Source organism: Pristiophorus japonicus, chromosome 21 (genome assembly GCF_044704955.1).
Source record: "Pristiophorus japonicus isolate sPriJap1 chromosome 21, sPriJap1.hap1, whole genome shotgun sequence".
NCBI lineage: Eukaryota > Metazoa > Chordata > Chondrichthyes > Pristiophoridae > Pristiophorus > Pristiophorus japonicus.
In genome coordinates, this window is record NC_091997.1 from 91,320,124 (window position 1) to 91,336,269 (window position 16,146).

A 16,146-nucleotide genomic window follows, 5' to 3' on the forward strand; every position below is an offset into this window, starting at 1 on the left:
TCCCGGAGGGCCGGATTTCTGCGATGCGAGGCTGTGAAAGGTTTATTGACTCTGTGTGCTGCACTTGGTGATGAGTGTTACCCACAGCGCGGCGATCTATTTTTTTTAAAATTCGTAGCCAATCTTTCCAATTCTTTGTCAAATCACAAACGCCAGAGGTCACCTTGCACACATCAAGGATCACTCTGCGCCAATGCTCTTAGCCAAAAGGCCAAGAGCCACTGCACCGTTCCTGGAAGTACTGTAATACCAGGTTCGTGCCATGGAGGTGGATGGGTCAGGCCCCCCACACACCTCCGTGGAGGTGGATGGGTCAAGCCACCCCACCCACCTCCTATTTCCAAAAAGCATAGGAGAACCACCTTCCTGATCCAGGGAGAACCACTTTGGGTCATGGTTACTCCCCTGTCAGGTCAGTTACGCATGATCTTAGCCAAAAGGCCGAGAAGCGATCTATGCTACAACACAGAATCGCTTGCGATCCAGGGGACAAAACCAGTCAGTCTGTTTTAGTCCGTGTGGCCCGTGGAATCCCACCGCAATGTTTAGCCGTCTCCGAACTAAACGACCGAGAAATTGACACCGGCACAGGTTCTGTTTCCCCAATGCACGGTTCACTGTCTGTCTCTCTCTCCTCACAGACACAGACCAGTAACTCAATCCAAAGGGCAAGGCCATGGATAGGCAGAGTCAAGGCTGCCAGACTCCGCCCCTCTCCCCTCCCCAACCCCCCCAAAGTGTGCACGGGACAAAGAGCTTGCATTTCTATAGCGCCTTTCACGACCTCAGGACGTCCCAAAGCGCTTTACGGCCAATGAAGAGTTTTTGAAGTGTCGTCATTGTTGTAATGTAATGCATCCAATTTGCGCACAGCAAGCTCCCACAAACAGCCATGTGATAATGACCAGATATCACTGATGTTGGTTGAGGGATAAATATTGGCCATGACACCGAGGAGAAGTCCCCTGCTCTAGTGCCACCTGAGAGGGCAGACGGGGCCTCGGTTTAAGGCCTCATCCAAAGACGGCACCTCTGACAGTGCAGCGCTCCCTCAGCACTGCACTGGAGTGTCAGCCTGGATTTTGTGAAGTTCCTGGAGTGGGACTCGAACCCACAATCTTCTGACCCAGAGACAAGGCACAGCTGACAGGTATCAGGGGTACTTAGGGTCACCAGCTCCCCAGGATCGCCGCGGAGTCTCCAGGAATGAACAATTAATCTCCAGGATACGGCCGCACGCAAACCCAGGAGAAGAATCAGAGAGGCATCAAAGTATGGGGCTTCTCAAAAAAAAATTCTTTAAACACTTTTGTTCAATAGTTATAAAAATGTTGGTCATGGGAAAATGGCTGTTTGGCTCACAGTTAAGAATCATCCAATTGGGCACTGAAGAGCCTATTCATTTTCCGATTGGCCGTGGGGAGGGGAGCCGGGAGGATGGACATATCAGGCGACCAATGGCGGGAGGGTGGGGCAGGGCTGGTGGAGGCGGGAAGTCACGTGATGCAAGCTCCAGGAATATGTCCAAGCAGAGGGGGCGATCGCCGGGGTATTCCTTGCTCAACATGGTGACACAGAGCCCTAGTGAGCTGCCCACGTTTTGTCCAGCCAGAGCACTGGTTTGTAGGGGTAGCTGGAGTAAGGTGGGAATGCTCCCAGTCCCAGTGATACGTCCCCCCCTCCAGGTTCCCGATCGTTGGTATTGTACACACTCTGTGTAAGGAAATACTTCCTGACATTCCGGAAAGGTTGAGAAGGTTGGGCCTCTACTCATTGGAGTTCAGAAGTGTTGTGTATGTATATATCCTGTACACTCGATGTACAGTTATGTAAGACCAATGACTGTATCTTTACACTGTATACAATATGCCTGTACCACCAGAGGGTGCAAACTGGTGGAGACCTAGAGGTCACCTGCACACGGCAGGTAACCAGGTATAAAAGGGAGCCACCTTACTGTACCCTCATTCAGGAGCTGGAATAAATGGACTTAGGTCACAACAGTTCAAGTTACCTTACCTCTTGGAGTCATTACTAGAGTGCTTACAGACAGCACAAGTAGAATGAGAGGTGATCTTATCGAAATGTATAAGATTATGAGGGGCCTTGACAAGGTGGATGCAGAGAGGATGTTTCCACTGATGGGGGAGACTAGAACTAGAGGGCATGGTCTTAGAATAAGGGGCCGCCCATTTAAAACTGAGATGAGGAGGAATTTCTTCTCTCAGAGGGTTGTAAATCTGTGGAATTCGCTGCCTCAGAGAGCTGTGGAGGCTGGGTCATTGAATATATTTAAGATAGAGATAGACAGTTTCGTAAACAATAAGGGAATAAGTGGTTATGGGGAGCGGGCAGGGAAGTGGAGCTGAGTCCATGATCGAATCAGCCATGATCGTATTAAATGGCGGAGCAGGCTCGAGGTGTCGTATTGCCTACTCCTGCTCCTATTTCTGATGTTCTTATTTGTCACAATTTAAAAAAATAATTCTCCTCTGGATGAGAGTGTCGGTGTCAGGGCCACAAGTATCGAGCACGCAAAGCTTCCCTGATAAAAGCAGTCCCCTCTCACCGTGGCTGTCCGTGGGGTGATGAAGCTGCCATATTAGGGTTAAGTGGGGAATTGCAGAATGTTAACCCTGTGGCAATGAAGGCAAGATGACAAATGTCCAAGTCAGGACGGTGTGTGACTGGGCGGGGAATGTTGAGCTGATTTTGCTGCTCTTGCCCTCCCTGTGCTGGGGTTAAGAATGTGAATGTTGTAATAATGTAGACAGTGCTGTGCCTGAATGCCAAGGATGAATTTTTGGACATGGAATCAAACACTTGCCATTTATTAAAGGGGTTACATACTCACGACCAAATAAAGAAGTCTTTTCCGCAGAAGATACAAACATTGACAGCCCATTGAGCTCAACACTCCCAGTGCCTCCCTCTTCATCTCCGCCTCATTACCCTCTCTCCTCCTTCAAGACACTCCTTAAAACCGACCTCTTTGACCAAGCTTTTGGTCATCTGCCCTAATTTTTGTGTAGCTCAGTGTCAAATATATTTATTTTGTTTTATAACACTGCTGTGAAGCGCCTTGGGACGTTTTACTATGTTAAAGGTGCTATATAAATACAAGTTGTTGTTGTTATGGTTTTACCCCCTTTGTACTACCTCACTATCCCATCATATTAGCATTCCATAGCCCGGTAACCTCCCTCCGTACTCTCCCTCTGTACCCTCCCTCCCTCCATGCCCTCCCTCCGTACCCTCCCTCCCTCCATACCCTCCCTCCATACCCTCCCTCCGTACCCTCCCTCGGCACCCTCCCTCCCTCCATACCCTCCCTCTGTACCCTCCCCCCCTTGGCCTGCTAACTATGTTTGGGTTAGCGTGGGAGCTGAGGCTCCAAGTGTTGTGATAAAGCGAATCTGAATGTAAACAGAGTGACCCAGCCCAGAAACACTCTGCGCACGAACTCTACACATACATCTTCACCACTGCACAGGCTTCCAATTTGAGGCTTTTTGGAATTTTAGAAATAATCTAAAAATGGATCAAAAAGTCAGAGTAATTTTGTGTAAAATGGTCTCTCCTACTAGTTCTCCATCTTGACCTCTAACAGTCGAGGTCGCAAGGGAGGGGGTGCTGCAGCAGTAACCTTGCGGAGTCGCTGCAGTGTATCCTGTAGACCGTGCTTACTGCACCATGGTGCACTGGTGCTGGAGATTGGGACTTGGGGGGGGGGGGGGTGCTGAGAGAGGGGGATCAGGAATGAGGGGGGTAATCAAGAGCGAGGGGGGCGATTGGGAGCATGGGGGGCCTGGAGAGGGAAATCAGGGGAGATGGGGAAGATTTGGAAGAGAGAGCGGCTATCGGGAGAGAGGGGCTGATCGGGAGAGAGGGGCTGATCGGGAGAGAGGGGCTGATCGGGAGACTGAGGGGGGATCGGGGGAGAGAGGGGTTGACCGGGGGAGAGAGGGGGCAACGGGTGAGGTGGGGGGGGATCTGGAAAGAGAGGGGGATCGGGAGAGAATGGGGGATCGATAGAGGGGGCAATAGGGAGAGGGGGGAGAGGGGACGATAGGGATAGGGAGCGATAGTGAGAGGGGGCAATGGGGAGGGGGGATTGGGAGAGGGGGTGATAGGGAGCGGTGGGGATAGAGAGAGGGGGTGTTAGGGAGAGGGGTTTCAGGAGAGGGGACAATAGGGAGAGGGGGCGATAGGGAGAGGGGGGATCGGGGGAAGAGTGGGATCGGGAGGGGGGTATCAAGGAGAGGGGGGGATAGGGAGAGGGGGGGATAGGGAGAGGGGGCGATAGGGAGAGGGGGGATAGGGAGAGGGGGCGAAAGGAAGAGGGGGGCGATAGGGAGGGGGGGCAATAGGGAGAGGGGGCGATGGGGGGGAATCAGGGAAGAGGGTGGGATTGGGAGAGGGGGCGATAGGAAGGGGGAATCAGGAAGGAACGGGGGTTAATTGGGAGGGGGGGTGATAGGGAGAGGGAGGGAGCGATAGGGAGGGGGGATCTGGGGAGAGTGGGGTCAGGAGAGGGGGCAATAGGGAGAGAGAGCGATAGGGAGAGAGGGCGATAGGGAAGGGGGGATCAGGAAAGAGTGGGGGTTAATCGGGAGGTCGGCGGGGTGAGTCAAGGCATGGTTGGGAATGATCCCTCTGAGTTGTGTGACCATTTGGCGGCACAATGCTCTGCTGGCCCTGGGCTGTTAAATTTTGCGATCTGTGAATGGCCCGCGCATGTCCCTTAAAGGGGCCGCACACCCAGAAACAGAGAGGGGACTTTGATGGTGGGCTACGGCCTGTGGTTTTAATCTGGAGTCGGGGGTCGAACTCCTGCTCCTCCTGGATCCTCGTTCTGGTGAATATTTTGATCTTTTTGTGGTGGGAGGCAGCGGTCGGTCCCTTTAAGGAGCGGTTGGTTGGGTTGAATGGAGACCTGGTTTCCCCGAACACACCATCCCAGAGTGTCTTGCTGTTTCCTTCTTGGTGAATTCCATCGCAGTCACAGTTTTGAGGGAGCAGCGTGTGGCGGCCCGGCCCGGAAATCGGCATGGTCCCGGCCTGCAAGACCATCAGCAGGCCGGGGCCCAGGGAGCAGCATGAGGCGGCATACCACTGCAGGGAGCAGCGCGTGCTGCTGCAGGAGGGCAATTGCTACGAAGCCAGGTCACTGATTGCAGTGCGGAAAGGCACATCAGGAGGGGCGAAGGAGCGGCAAGAGTCCGTAGGGAAAAGGGCCCGGGGCCCGGGAGAGGCGTGAGTTCGGGGCCCAGAAGAGGCGAGGGCCCAGGGGCAGCACGGGCCCAGCCCACACTGCGATATGTGTGTGCACTAGGTCTGTGCAGCAGAGTTGGTCTCCAGTCGTCCTGGTTAACCCTTGCCACTGGATAAAGGCCGAGCTCTGTCAAGCCCGTGTGGTGGCTGGTGTGCAACGGTCACCACAAGTTAAAAAAATCCACGCACAGGCATCTTCCACCATTCAACATGTAGTTCGGGATCTAGAATATCAGGTCCTTCATTGAAACACCTGTGAACTCATCCTTTTTTGGCGTGGAAGCAAGTCATCCTCGATACGAGGGACTGCCTATGATGATGGGAATGGAGACCTGGTTTCCCCGAACTCAGCGCCCCAGAATCCCTTGCTGTTTCCTTCTTGGCGAGGTCCATCCCAGCCACGGTCTGACTTCCAGTATTCAGTACCTTTCACCTATCTATCGATGATTATTTCACTATAAGGAGATCAAAAAATTGCTTTAATCCCCACCAGATTGACAAGCTGGTTCCGCTTCATCATCAAGGCACTGAAACAATCTTTCAGTTACATAAACAATACTCAGTGGCCACTCGAATACAGAGTTTAGTCTGTGAATGAAGAAGGCCTTACTTGGGACTCAGTCGCCCAGAAAATGTCCACACGATCTCCTTTGAATTTCCAGTACTCCGATCTATGGGACGTGGAGTGACCTCAGTAAAAGACCGTGTAACTTATTCAACGGTCATAGAAATATTAACATGATAGCAGCTGAATTGTGTGAGTGCAATTGTGTGTCTGCTGCTGACCTGATGAAGGAGTGAGTGTTTCCTGAAAGACTGAGGAGTGAATTCTTGACATTTTTCTGTGCTGGAAAGAATTCGGTTGAACTTGTTGATTCAGTTGGGTAGATTTTTATCAACTGGTGCGCTGCTTGAAGGGCTCCTTGTGACGAGACTGCTATTATTTTTTTTTCAGGTTGAATAAACTTGGATAGGCCTTGGAATGGAAGGAGGAGGCCCAGAAATTACAGGACAGTTTAAACAAAACTCACGAGTGGGCCGAGGAACGGCAGATTCAATGTAATCCAAAGTACGGTACGGAGCAAGGAAACGTGTCTGACACAAATGCTCCATGTTGAAGTAGCTTAGGATGAAGTTGAATAAAATTTAAGATGGCCGTTGTGTCATAGAAACATAGAAAATAGGTGCAGGAATAGGCCATTCGGCCCTTCGAGCCTGCACCACCATTCAATAAGATCATGGCTAATCATTCACCTCAGTACCCCTTTCCTGCTTTCTCTCCAAACCCCTTGATCCCTTTAGCCGTAAGGGCCATATCTAACTCCCTCTTGAATATATCCAATGAACTGGCATCAACAACTCTCTGGGGCAGGGAATTCCACAGGTTAACAACAGGTCAAACACAAGCCAGCAATCGGGCCTATCCGAGCATTGCACTACAATCAGCAAACCATTGGAATATAGGCCTCTGGTCAGTCCGCACCTTGAGTACTGGCTCCACTTCTGATCACTGAGAGGCAAGGGAGATGTTAAGAACACAAGAATTAGGAGCAGGAGTAGATCATTCAGCCCCTCGAGCCTGCTCCGCCATTTAATAAGATCACAGCTGATCATCGACCTCAACACCACTTTCCCGCCCGATCTCCATATCCCTTGATTCCCCTAGACTCCAAAAATCTAGTGATCTCAGCCTTGAATATATTCAGAGACTCAGCATCTGGGCAGAAAATTCCAAAGATTCACACCCCTCTCAGTGAAGAAATTCCTCCTCGTCTCAGTCCTAAATGGCTGACCCCTTATTCTGAGACTGTGACCCCTGGTTCTAGACTCTCCAGCCCGGGGGAAAAACCCTCTCAGCATCTACCCTGTCAATCCCCCTCAGAATCTTATATGTTTCAATGAGATCACCTCTCATTCTTCTAAACTCCAGAGAGTATCGGCCCACTCTACACAAGCGCTGGAGGTACAGCAGAGAAGAAGCATGAGGTTTGTCCCTAGTGTCAGGGGTCTGGGTTATGAGGATAGGCTGGAGCCACCAGCTATTCAACCTTGAACGGAAGCATCTGAGAGGTGATCTTATACACGTGGACAGGTCCTCGGGCAAACCGATATTCACAGGATCAGAAGATGCATTTGGATGGATGAGGGAGGTCATTCCATCGCTCTTAGTTCATCCAGAACAGCCCTACACTCTCCCCCACAGCCGGATCAATGATTCAAATTGATTCAATGATTGCAAGAAGAGTAGGGGAGTGGGCTCTGTTCGCTCACGGGATTTGTTTAACTCATCCTGTCATTTCTGGGCCTCCTCCTTCCATTCCACGGCCCATCCTCGAGTATTCAACACAAAATACAATAAAACCAGTCTCGTCCCATGGAACCCTTCAAGCAGAGCTCCAGTTGATAAAAAATCTCCCCAACTGAATCTACAAGAGCAGCCGAATTATTTCCAGCACTCCCTCAGTCCTGCGCTGGAGTGTCAGTCTGGATCATGTGCTGAAGCCTCTCACAACCTTCTGACTCAGAGGCGAGAGTGCTGCCCACTGAGGCACAACTGACACACCTCTGAGAGTGGGTCAAAGGAAGCAGGGCTTCAGTAATGGACACATTTAGGATTGATATCAAGAACTTCTTCATGCAAAGAAAAGCAAGGACTGGACTCCTAGATAGAGCCAAGGAAGAAAAGGCACTGGAATCGTTCAATCCAGCAGTGGGGGAGAGCGTAGGGCTGTTCTCGATGAATTAAGATTGACCTCCCTCATCCATCAAATGGTATTTTCTGATCCTGTGAATATCGGGTTGGCTGAGGACCTCCACAAGGCTGTACCTCACTGAATTTCTGTGGGAAAATGGGACTGGGGTAGAATTAGGAATGTAAACATCATGGAGACCTGAACGTCCGCAAAATGAAGAGGATGAAAACCATGTGGTTGAATAGCTTGCAATACTCACATTGGGCACTTGGGAGAGCTATCAACAGTTGAACCTTCGCCTAGCGGCGAGTTGGGAGGGGAAGGGAGACAAATTGGCAGAGGAAATTGGGCATAAAAAAGGTTCATCTTGTGCAGCCTCATCACCCAGATCAGCAGCCTCTGCTTGTCCTCCTCCCACCCTCTCAAACACATACTTTCCTTTTGAATTTCAAGCAGGTCTATTTAACATGAGTTAGATTCATTTCTAGATATGACTAAATGTTCGTATGGACCCCGACAACATCCCGGCTGTCATGCTAAAGACTTAGGCCCCAGAACTAGCTGTGCCTCAAGCCAAGCTGTTCCAGTACAGCTACAACACTGGCATCTACCTGACAATGTGGTAAACTGCCTAGGTATGTCCTGTCCACAAAAAGCAGGACAAATCCAATCCGGCCAATTACCACCCCATCAATCTACTCTCAATCATCAGCAAAGTGATGGAAGGTGTTGTCGACAGTGCTATCAAGCAGCACTTACTCACCAATAACCTGCTCACCGATGCTCAGTTTGGGTTCTGCCAGGACCACTCAGCTCCAGACCTCATTACAGCCTTGGTCCAAACATGGACAAAAGAGCTGAATTCCAGAGGTGAGGTGAGAGTGACTGCCTTTCACATTAAGGCTGCATTTGACCGAGTGTGGTATCAAGCAGCCCTAGTAAATTTGAAGTCAATGGGAATCAGGGGGAAAACTTCCTACTGGCTGGAGTCATACCTAGCACAAAGGAAGATGGTTGTGGTGGTTGGAGCTCAATCATCTCAGCCCCAGGCAGTGTCCTAGGCCCAACCATCTTCAGCTGCTTCATCAATGACCTTCCCTCATCATAAGGTCAGAAGTGGGGCTGTTCGCTGATGATTGCACAGTGTTCAGTTCCATTCACAACTCCTCAGGTAATGAAGCAGTCCATGCCCGTATGTAGCAAAACCTGGACGACATTCAGGCTTGGGCTGATAAGTGGCAAGTAACATTCGCACCACACAAGTGCCAGGCACTGACCATCTCCAACAAGCGAGAGTCTAACACCGACCCTTGATAATCAACGGCATTAGCATATCCGAATCCCCCACCATCAACATCCTGGGAGTCACCATTGACCAGAAACTTAACTGGACCAGCCACATAAATACCGTGGCAACAAGAGTGGGTCAGAGGCTGGGTATTCTGCGGTGAGTGTCTCATCTCCTGACTCCCCAAAGCCTTTCCACCATCTACATGGCGCAAGTCAGGAGTGTGATGGAATACTCTCCACTTGCCTGGATGAGTGCAGCTCCAACAACACTTAAGAAGTTCGATACCATCCAGGGCAAAGCTGCCCATCCACCACCTTCAACATTCACTCCCTCCACCACCGGCGCCCCCTGGCTGCAGTGTGTACCATCTACAAGATGCACTGCAGCAACTCGCCAAGGCTTTTTCAGCAGCACCTCCCAAACCCGTGACCTCTACCGCCTAGAAGGACAAGGGCAGCAGGCGCATGGAACCATCATCACCTCCACGTTCCCCTCCAAGTTACACACCATCCTGACTTGGAAATATATCGGCCGTTCCTTCATCGTCACTGGGTCAAAATCCTGGAACTCCCTCCCTAATAGCACTGTGGGAGCACCTTCACCACACGGACTGCAGCAGTTCAAGAATGCGACTCACCACCACCTTCTCAAGGGCAATTAGGGATGGGCAATAAATGCTGGCCTTGCCAGCGAAGCCCACATCCCAGAACAATTTTGTTAAGTGACTAGTGGAGTAGATTTTTGTGTGATACTGTAAGATGGATGATAAAGCCTTGTGATCGGGAGAGATGTAAGGCAGGCTGCCGGCTCACTATCACTCTCGCACAACGCGGGATCTACCCACTTTGTACATGTGAGTGGTATATTGCGTTGTGTAGAGAATGACATCAAATTTACAGCAAGAAATAGAGCATTCGGTCCATCTGGTCCATGCTCCACATGAGCCTCCTCCCATCCCACTCCATCTCACCCTTATCAGCATCTCCTCCCTCTTGTGTTTATCTAGCTTCCCCTTAATGGCATCCATCGCACCTTTCATGACCACCGGATGTCCCAAAGCACTTTACAGCTAATGAAGAACTTTTGGAGCGTTGCTACTGATATTATCATGTATTCAACTGTCATTGTAATCCATGTATAAACTGACCTAAGTTGTACACCGTGAGAACACTGACCACTAGGTGGTGAACTTGTGGGAGGCACTCCTAACTTGGACTTTCAGGTTTAAAAGGGGAAGCTCCACCCATCTTCTCCAATTCAGTGCTGGCTAATAAAGGTTATCTGGTCACAGAGTGACCTTCTCTCTAGTATGGGCCTCGTGTGCATTTGTACTGTATAGTAAGGACATATTAGATATAATGTGAAACACAGCAGCCAATCTGCGCACAGCAAGTGCCCACAAACAGCAATGTGATAATGACTAGATAATCTGTTTTGTTATGTTGATTGAGGGATAAATATTGGCCAGGACACCAGGGATAACTCCCCTGCTCTTCTTCAAATAGTGCCATGGGATCTTTTACATCCACCTGAGGGGGCAGACAGGGCCTCGGCTTAACGTCTCATCTGAAAGATGGCACCTCCGACAGTGCAGCACTCCCTCAGTACTGTACTGGAGTGTCAGCTTAGATTTATGTGCTCAAGTGCTTGAAGTGGGACTTAAACCCACAACTTCTGACTCAGAGGCGAGTGTGTTGCCCACTGAGCCACGTTTGACACTAGTGATTCTAGTCGTCTCAACCATTCCCTGTGGTAGCAAGTTCCACATTCACACCACTCTCTGGACCATTTTTATAAATGTATTACTTTTTGGGGGATATTTAGAGTGTTTGCAGCATGTGGTATGTTTGATCCACGAGATAGGCAAAGTTCTTCAGTTTGTGAGGATAAAGTGCGTCACCCTGGAGGCGGGACATCTCGGAGAATCAGTGAGAGCAAGCTACGCTTCAAATATAAACAGCCCACATTCTCAGAAACACACATTTATAATCCAAATAAATCAGAAGATGTGACGTTAATGGGGGCTCGTGGCCCTCCATCAATCCTCAGTGCGTGTCTCATGCAGTTGGCACAAGATCAGTTTTATTGTAGTCAGACAGGGATTAGAAGTGAGAAGATTTGCAGCCTGAGTCTAATACCCCAATGGAGCAGAGCCCAGAGGACTTGCTGTCTAACCATGACTCCGGAAACTGCGAGGAAGTCAGTCCGATAGCAATTTGGGCATGATGTTGAGAGTAATAATAAATATTTTACAGCGTGTCAGCTATATAGCCTTGTGAAAGCACTAATGAGACAGGGAATAATGGGGCCCAAACAGTTTCACTGAACATTTTCTCATCGGTGTTACCCCACTCCAGATTTCTCCCCTGGGTAGGGATCACTAGACACCATTTCTGTAGTCATTATTTACACAAGAGAAAGAAAGACTTGCATTTATATAGTGCCTTTCATGGCAATTGGACGTCCCAAAGCACTTTATAGCCAATGAAGTACTTTTTGGAGTGTGGTCACTGTTGTAATGTGCCAATTTATGCACAGCAAGCTCCCACAAACAGCAATGTGATGATGACCTGTTTTTTTATTATGTTAATTGAGCGATAAATATTGGTCAGGACACCAGGGATAACCCCCTTCAAAAGAGTGCCACAGGATCTTTTACATCCATCTGAGAGAGCAGACAGGGCCTCGGTTTAACATCTTAAACAAATGACAGCACCTCTCCTCAATCAGCCTAGATTTTTTAAATGTGCTCTAGTTCCTGGAGTGGGACTTGAACCCACAACCTTCTGACTCAGAGACAAGTGTGCTGCCCACTGAACCAGGGACAAAAAAGCCTTGAAAGTGAGTCAATGGTGACAGCCTGTTAACCAAAATGTCTATTGACACCACTGTGTCAACCAATGAGTTAGACACAGGGCAGGACTTATTGCAGGGCTCACAGCAAACAATCTATGTTACAACAAACAAATCTATTCACTCAGCAAACAGAGTCTATTTAAACGGCACGCCACCCAAAACAGTCTACAGAGTCTATTTTAAAAGTGTCTCCACATTTTACAGCAAACAGGCAGGATTATCTCTCCAGCAAAATGCAGCGAATGGAGGATAATCTAAGACCACCTATTTCCACCTCCGTAAAATCGCCCGGCTCCGCCCATGCCTCAATTCATCCGCTGCTGAACCCCTCATCCATGCCATTGTTTCCTCCAAACTTGACTATTCCAACGCACTCCCGGCTGGTCTCCCACATTCTACCCTACGTAAACTAGAGGTGATCCAAAACTCGGCTGCCCCGTGCCCTAGCTCACACCAAGTCCCGCTCACCCATCACCCCTGTGTTCGCTGACCTACATTGGCTCCCGGTTAAGCAACGCCTCAATTTCAAAATTCTCATCCCTATTTTGAAATCCCTCCATGGCCTCGCCCCTCCCTATCTCTGTAATCTCCTCCAGCCCCGAGATGTCTGCGCTCCTCAAATTCTGCTCTCTTGAGCATCCCTGATTATAATCGCTCAACCATCGGTGGCCGTGCCTTCTGTTGCCGAGGCCCCAAGCTCTGGAACTCCCTCCCGAAACCTCTCTACCTCTCTTTCCTCCTTCAAGACGCTCCTTAAAACCCACCTTTTTGACTAAGTTTTGGTCACCTGCCCTAATTTCTATGTAGCTCGGTGTCAAATTTTAAAAATCTCATAATACTCCTGCGAAGCGCCTTGGGATGTTTCACTATGTTAAAGGGGCTATATAAATACAAGTTTTTGTTATTGTTATAGTTACATACAAATGATGTGCGTAAAATCAATCTCAGTCACTGACAGCAGTGCGGGCTCCAGGCGTGACTGACGGGGGCGGGGGGGCGGCGGGGGCGGGGTGGGGGTGGGGATGTTACCCAATCATCTGGCCAGGAATACTGGTGTCACTACATGGAGCACATTTCAACCGAATCCTCGCGCCCTCTCCCCCGCCCCATGGGAAACTGGTGGGATTGGATTGGCCACTTTTGTTTATACCCCGCCCAATTTTTAAAGTCAGGTGACACTTTAGGTATTCGTTCGTTACCATCAACAACGGTGTAGTCCAACCTTCGATGTCCTGGGGTCTTTTTGAAGATATTACGATCTGTTTTTTTTCCCACAATCCTTCCCTTTCATTTTTAGACAGAATAAATATTCTCTCTCTCACTCTCAGTTCATATTTAATATTTACTATAATTTCGATGTTAAAGAAAACATATTGAAATGCTCTTGTTGTGTGACTGCCACCACAGACCAAAGCTCAACCAATTTAGTATAACTAGAATTCATTATGCTCCCACTGCTGGAGCTTCTTTTAGCATATGGTCTCTGTAATGTATTTGCTTCATGGGTTCTTTGCTTAAGAATTCATAGCAACACATTGCTGTTAAGAACTAGTTGGTTTATTAGCAAAGGTTTAACAATCACACGACACATTACCGGTTTATCCACCAGGCTCACAACCACCTGCCCTATCGTGGATCCCCCGAGCCCAACTGGCTGGGGTTTTATTGAGTCTTGTGAACATCACGTGACTGGCTAAGCCACTCCCAACTCAACAGCTCAACCAACCTGTCAGCATACTCACAGGGACTTATATTACAGTAGTGTAGTGGTACCAACATCCCCAGCATCGAAGCACTGACTACACTCAACCAGCTCCATTGAGTGGGCCATATTGTCCGCATGCCTGACACAAGACTCCCAAAGCAAGCGCTCTACTCGGATTCACAGCAAGCGAGCCCCAGGTAGACAGAGGAAACGTTACAAGGCCACCCTCAAAGCCTCCTTGATAAAATACAACATCTCCACCTGGGAGTCCCTGGCCAAAGACAGCCCCAAGTGGAGGAAGAGCATCTGGGAGGGCGCTGAGCACCTCGAGTCTCATCGCCGAGAGCATTCAGAAAGCAAAGGCAGGCAACGGAAAGAGCGTGCGGCAAACCAGTCCCACCCACCCTTTCCTTCAACGACTGTCAGTCCCACCTGTGACAGACTGAGACTGTAATTCCCGTATTGGGCTGTTCAGTCACCTGAGAACTCACTTTTAGAGTGGAAGCAAGTCTGCCTTGATTCCGAGGGACTGCCTATGATGATGGTAGTGGTAATGACACTGGACCAATAATTCAGTAAAACGTGAGTTCAAATCCCACCATGGCAGTTTAAGAATTTTAATTAAGTACCTGGAAGCGATGTTCCCTCTAACTGTTTACCCCTTGAATTTGCTGCGAGGCCGCGCACACGCCCCGTTTCTTCCTGCGGCAGCAGCTGGTGAACGGCCTGCACGAGACCTCGCGACTAACACGCGGCCACGCACCTTCAGGGGAACGTTGTCTGGAAGTAAAAAGTTGGTGCCATTAAAAGTGACCATGAAGTTGTTGGATTGTCGTAAAAACCCAATTGGTTCACTCATGTTCTTTGGGGAAGGAAACTTGCGTCCTTACCCGGTCCGACCTCTATGTGACACAGTCCCACACCAATGTGTTTGCCCTCTGAAGTGGCCCAGCAAAACAGGAAACAGTCAAAGAAGGAAAGAGCTGGCATTGATATAGCGCCTTTCACAACCTTACGCTGTCCAAAAGCACTGTACAGTCAATTAAGTGCGTTTGAATTTTTATTGTAATGTCGGAAACGTTACGGACTGCAGCGGTTCAAGAAGGCGGCTCACCACCACCTTCTCGAGGTCAATGAGAGATGGGCAATAAATGTTGGCCAGCTACGTCCACATCCCAAGAATGATTTTCTGAAATCCGCAATCTGTCCCCTTTGCTCTCTGCTCTTGGCCAACTTGGCTCCTGTCAGCCCTTAGATCAGAATGCAGCGGCAGGTCAGAGTGCAAAGGTAAGAGTTTGGTAAGTGGGAGAAGTGATTGGCTGGTTGATTGGTGAGTAGTTTTTCTTTTTTCCTTATCTTGTCAGTAAGAAACCTTTGGCATTGTTGTCAAATTAAGTTATTTTAAGGGTTAAGTCATGGCAGGAGAGCCTAACCCATGTCATGCTCCTTCTGTGCCATGTGGGAAATCAGGGACGCTTCCAGTGTCCTTGACAACTATGTGTGCAGGACGTGTATCCAGCTGCAGCTCCTGTTAGACTGCATGACGACACTGGAGCTGCGGATGGATTCACTCTGGAGCATGCGCGTTGCTGAGGATGTCGTGGATAGTACGTTCAGTGAGTTGGTCACATCGCAGGTAAAGGTTACAAAGGCAGATAGGGGATGGGTGACCACCAGGCAGAGCAGGAGTAGGAAGGCAGTGCAGGAGTCCCCTGTGGTCATCTCCCTCCAAAACAGATATACCGCTTTGGATATTGTTGGGGGAGATGGCTCACCAGGGGAAGACAGCAGCAGCCAAGTTCATGACATCATGGGTGGCTCTTCTGCACAGGAGGGCAGGAAAAAGAGTGGGAGAGCTATAGTGGTGGGGGATTCTATTGTAAGGGGGATAGATAGGCGTTTCTGCGGTCGCAACCGAGGCTCCAGGATGGTATGTTGCCTCCCTGGTGCAAGGGTCAAGGATGTCTCGGAGTGGGTGCAGGGCATTCTGGAGTGGGAGGGTGAACGGCCAGTTGTCATGGTACATATAGGTACCAACGATATAGGTAAAAAGCTGGATGAATTTCTACAAGCTGAATTTAAGGAGCTAGGAGTTAAATTAAAAAGTAGGACCTCAAAGGTAGTAATCTCAGGATTGCTACCAGTGCCACATGCTAGTCAGAGTAGAAATAAAGGATAGCTAAGATGAATACGTGGCTTAAGCAGTGGTGCAGCAGGGAGGGATTCAAATTCCTGGGACATTGGAACCGGTTCTGGGGGAGGTGGGACCTATACAAATCGGACGGTCTCCACCTGGGCAGGACCGGAACCAATGTCCTCAGGGGAGT

General features: G+C 49.5%; 1 non-coding gene across 1 annotated transcript; it reads right to left on the minus strand.

The window, feature by feature from the left end:
* Window positions 1-257: 257 nt before the first annotated feature.
* On the minus strand, window positions 258-453 carry LOC139234247 (U2 spliceosomal RNA). Its single transcript, XR_011588301.1, has one exon. It is a non-coding gene; the product is annotated as a U2 spliceosomal RNA (small nuclear RNA).
* Window positions 454-16,146: the final 15,693 nt, after the last annotated feature.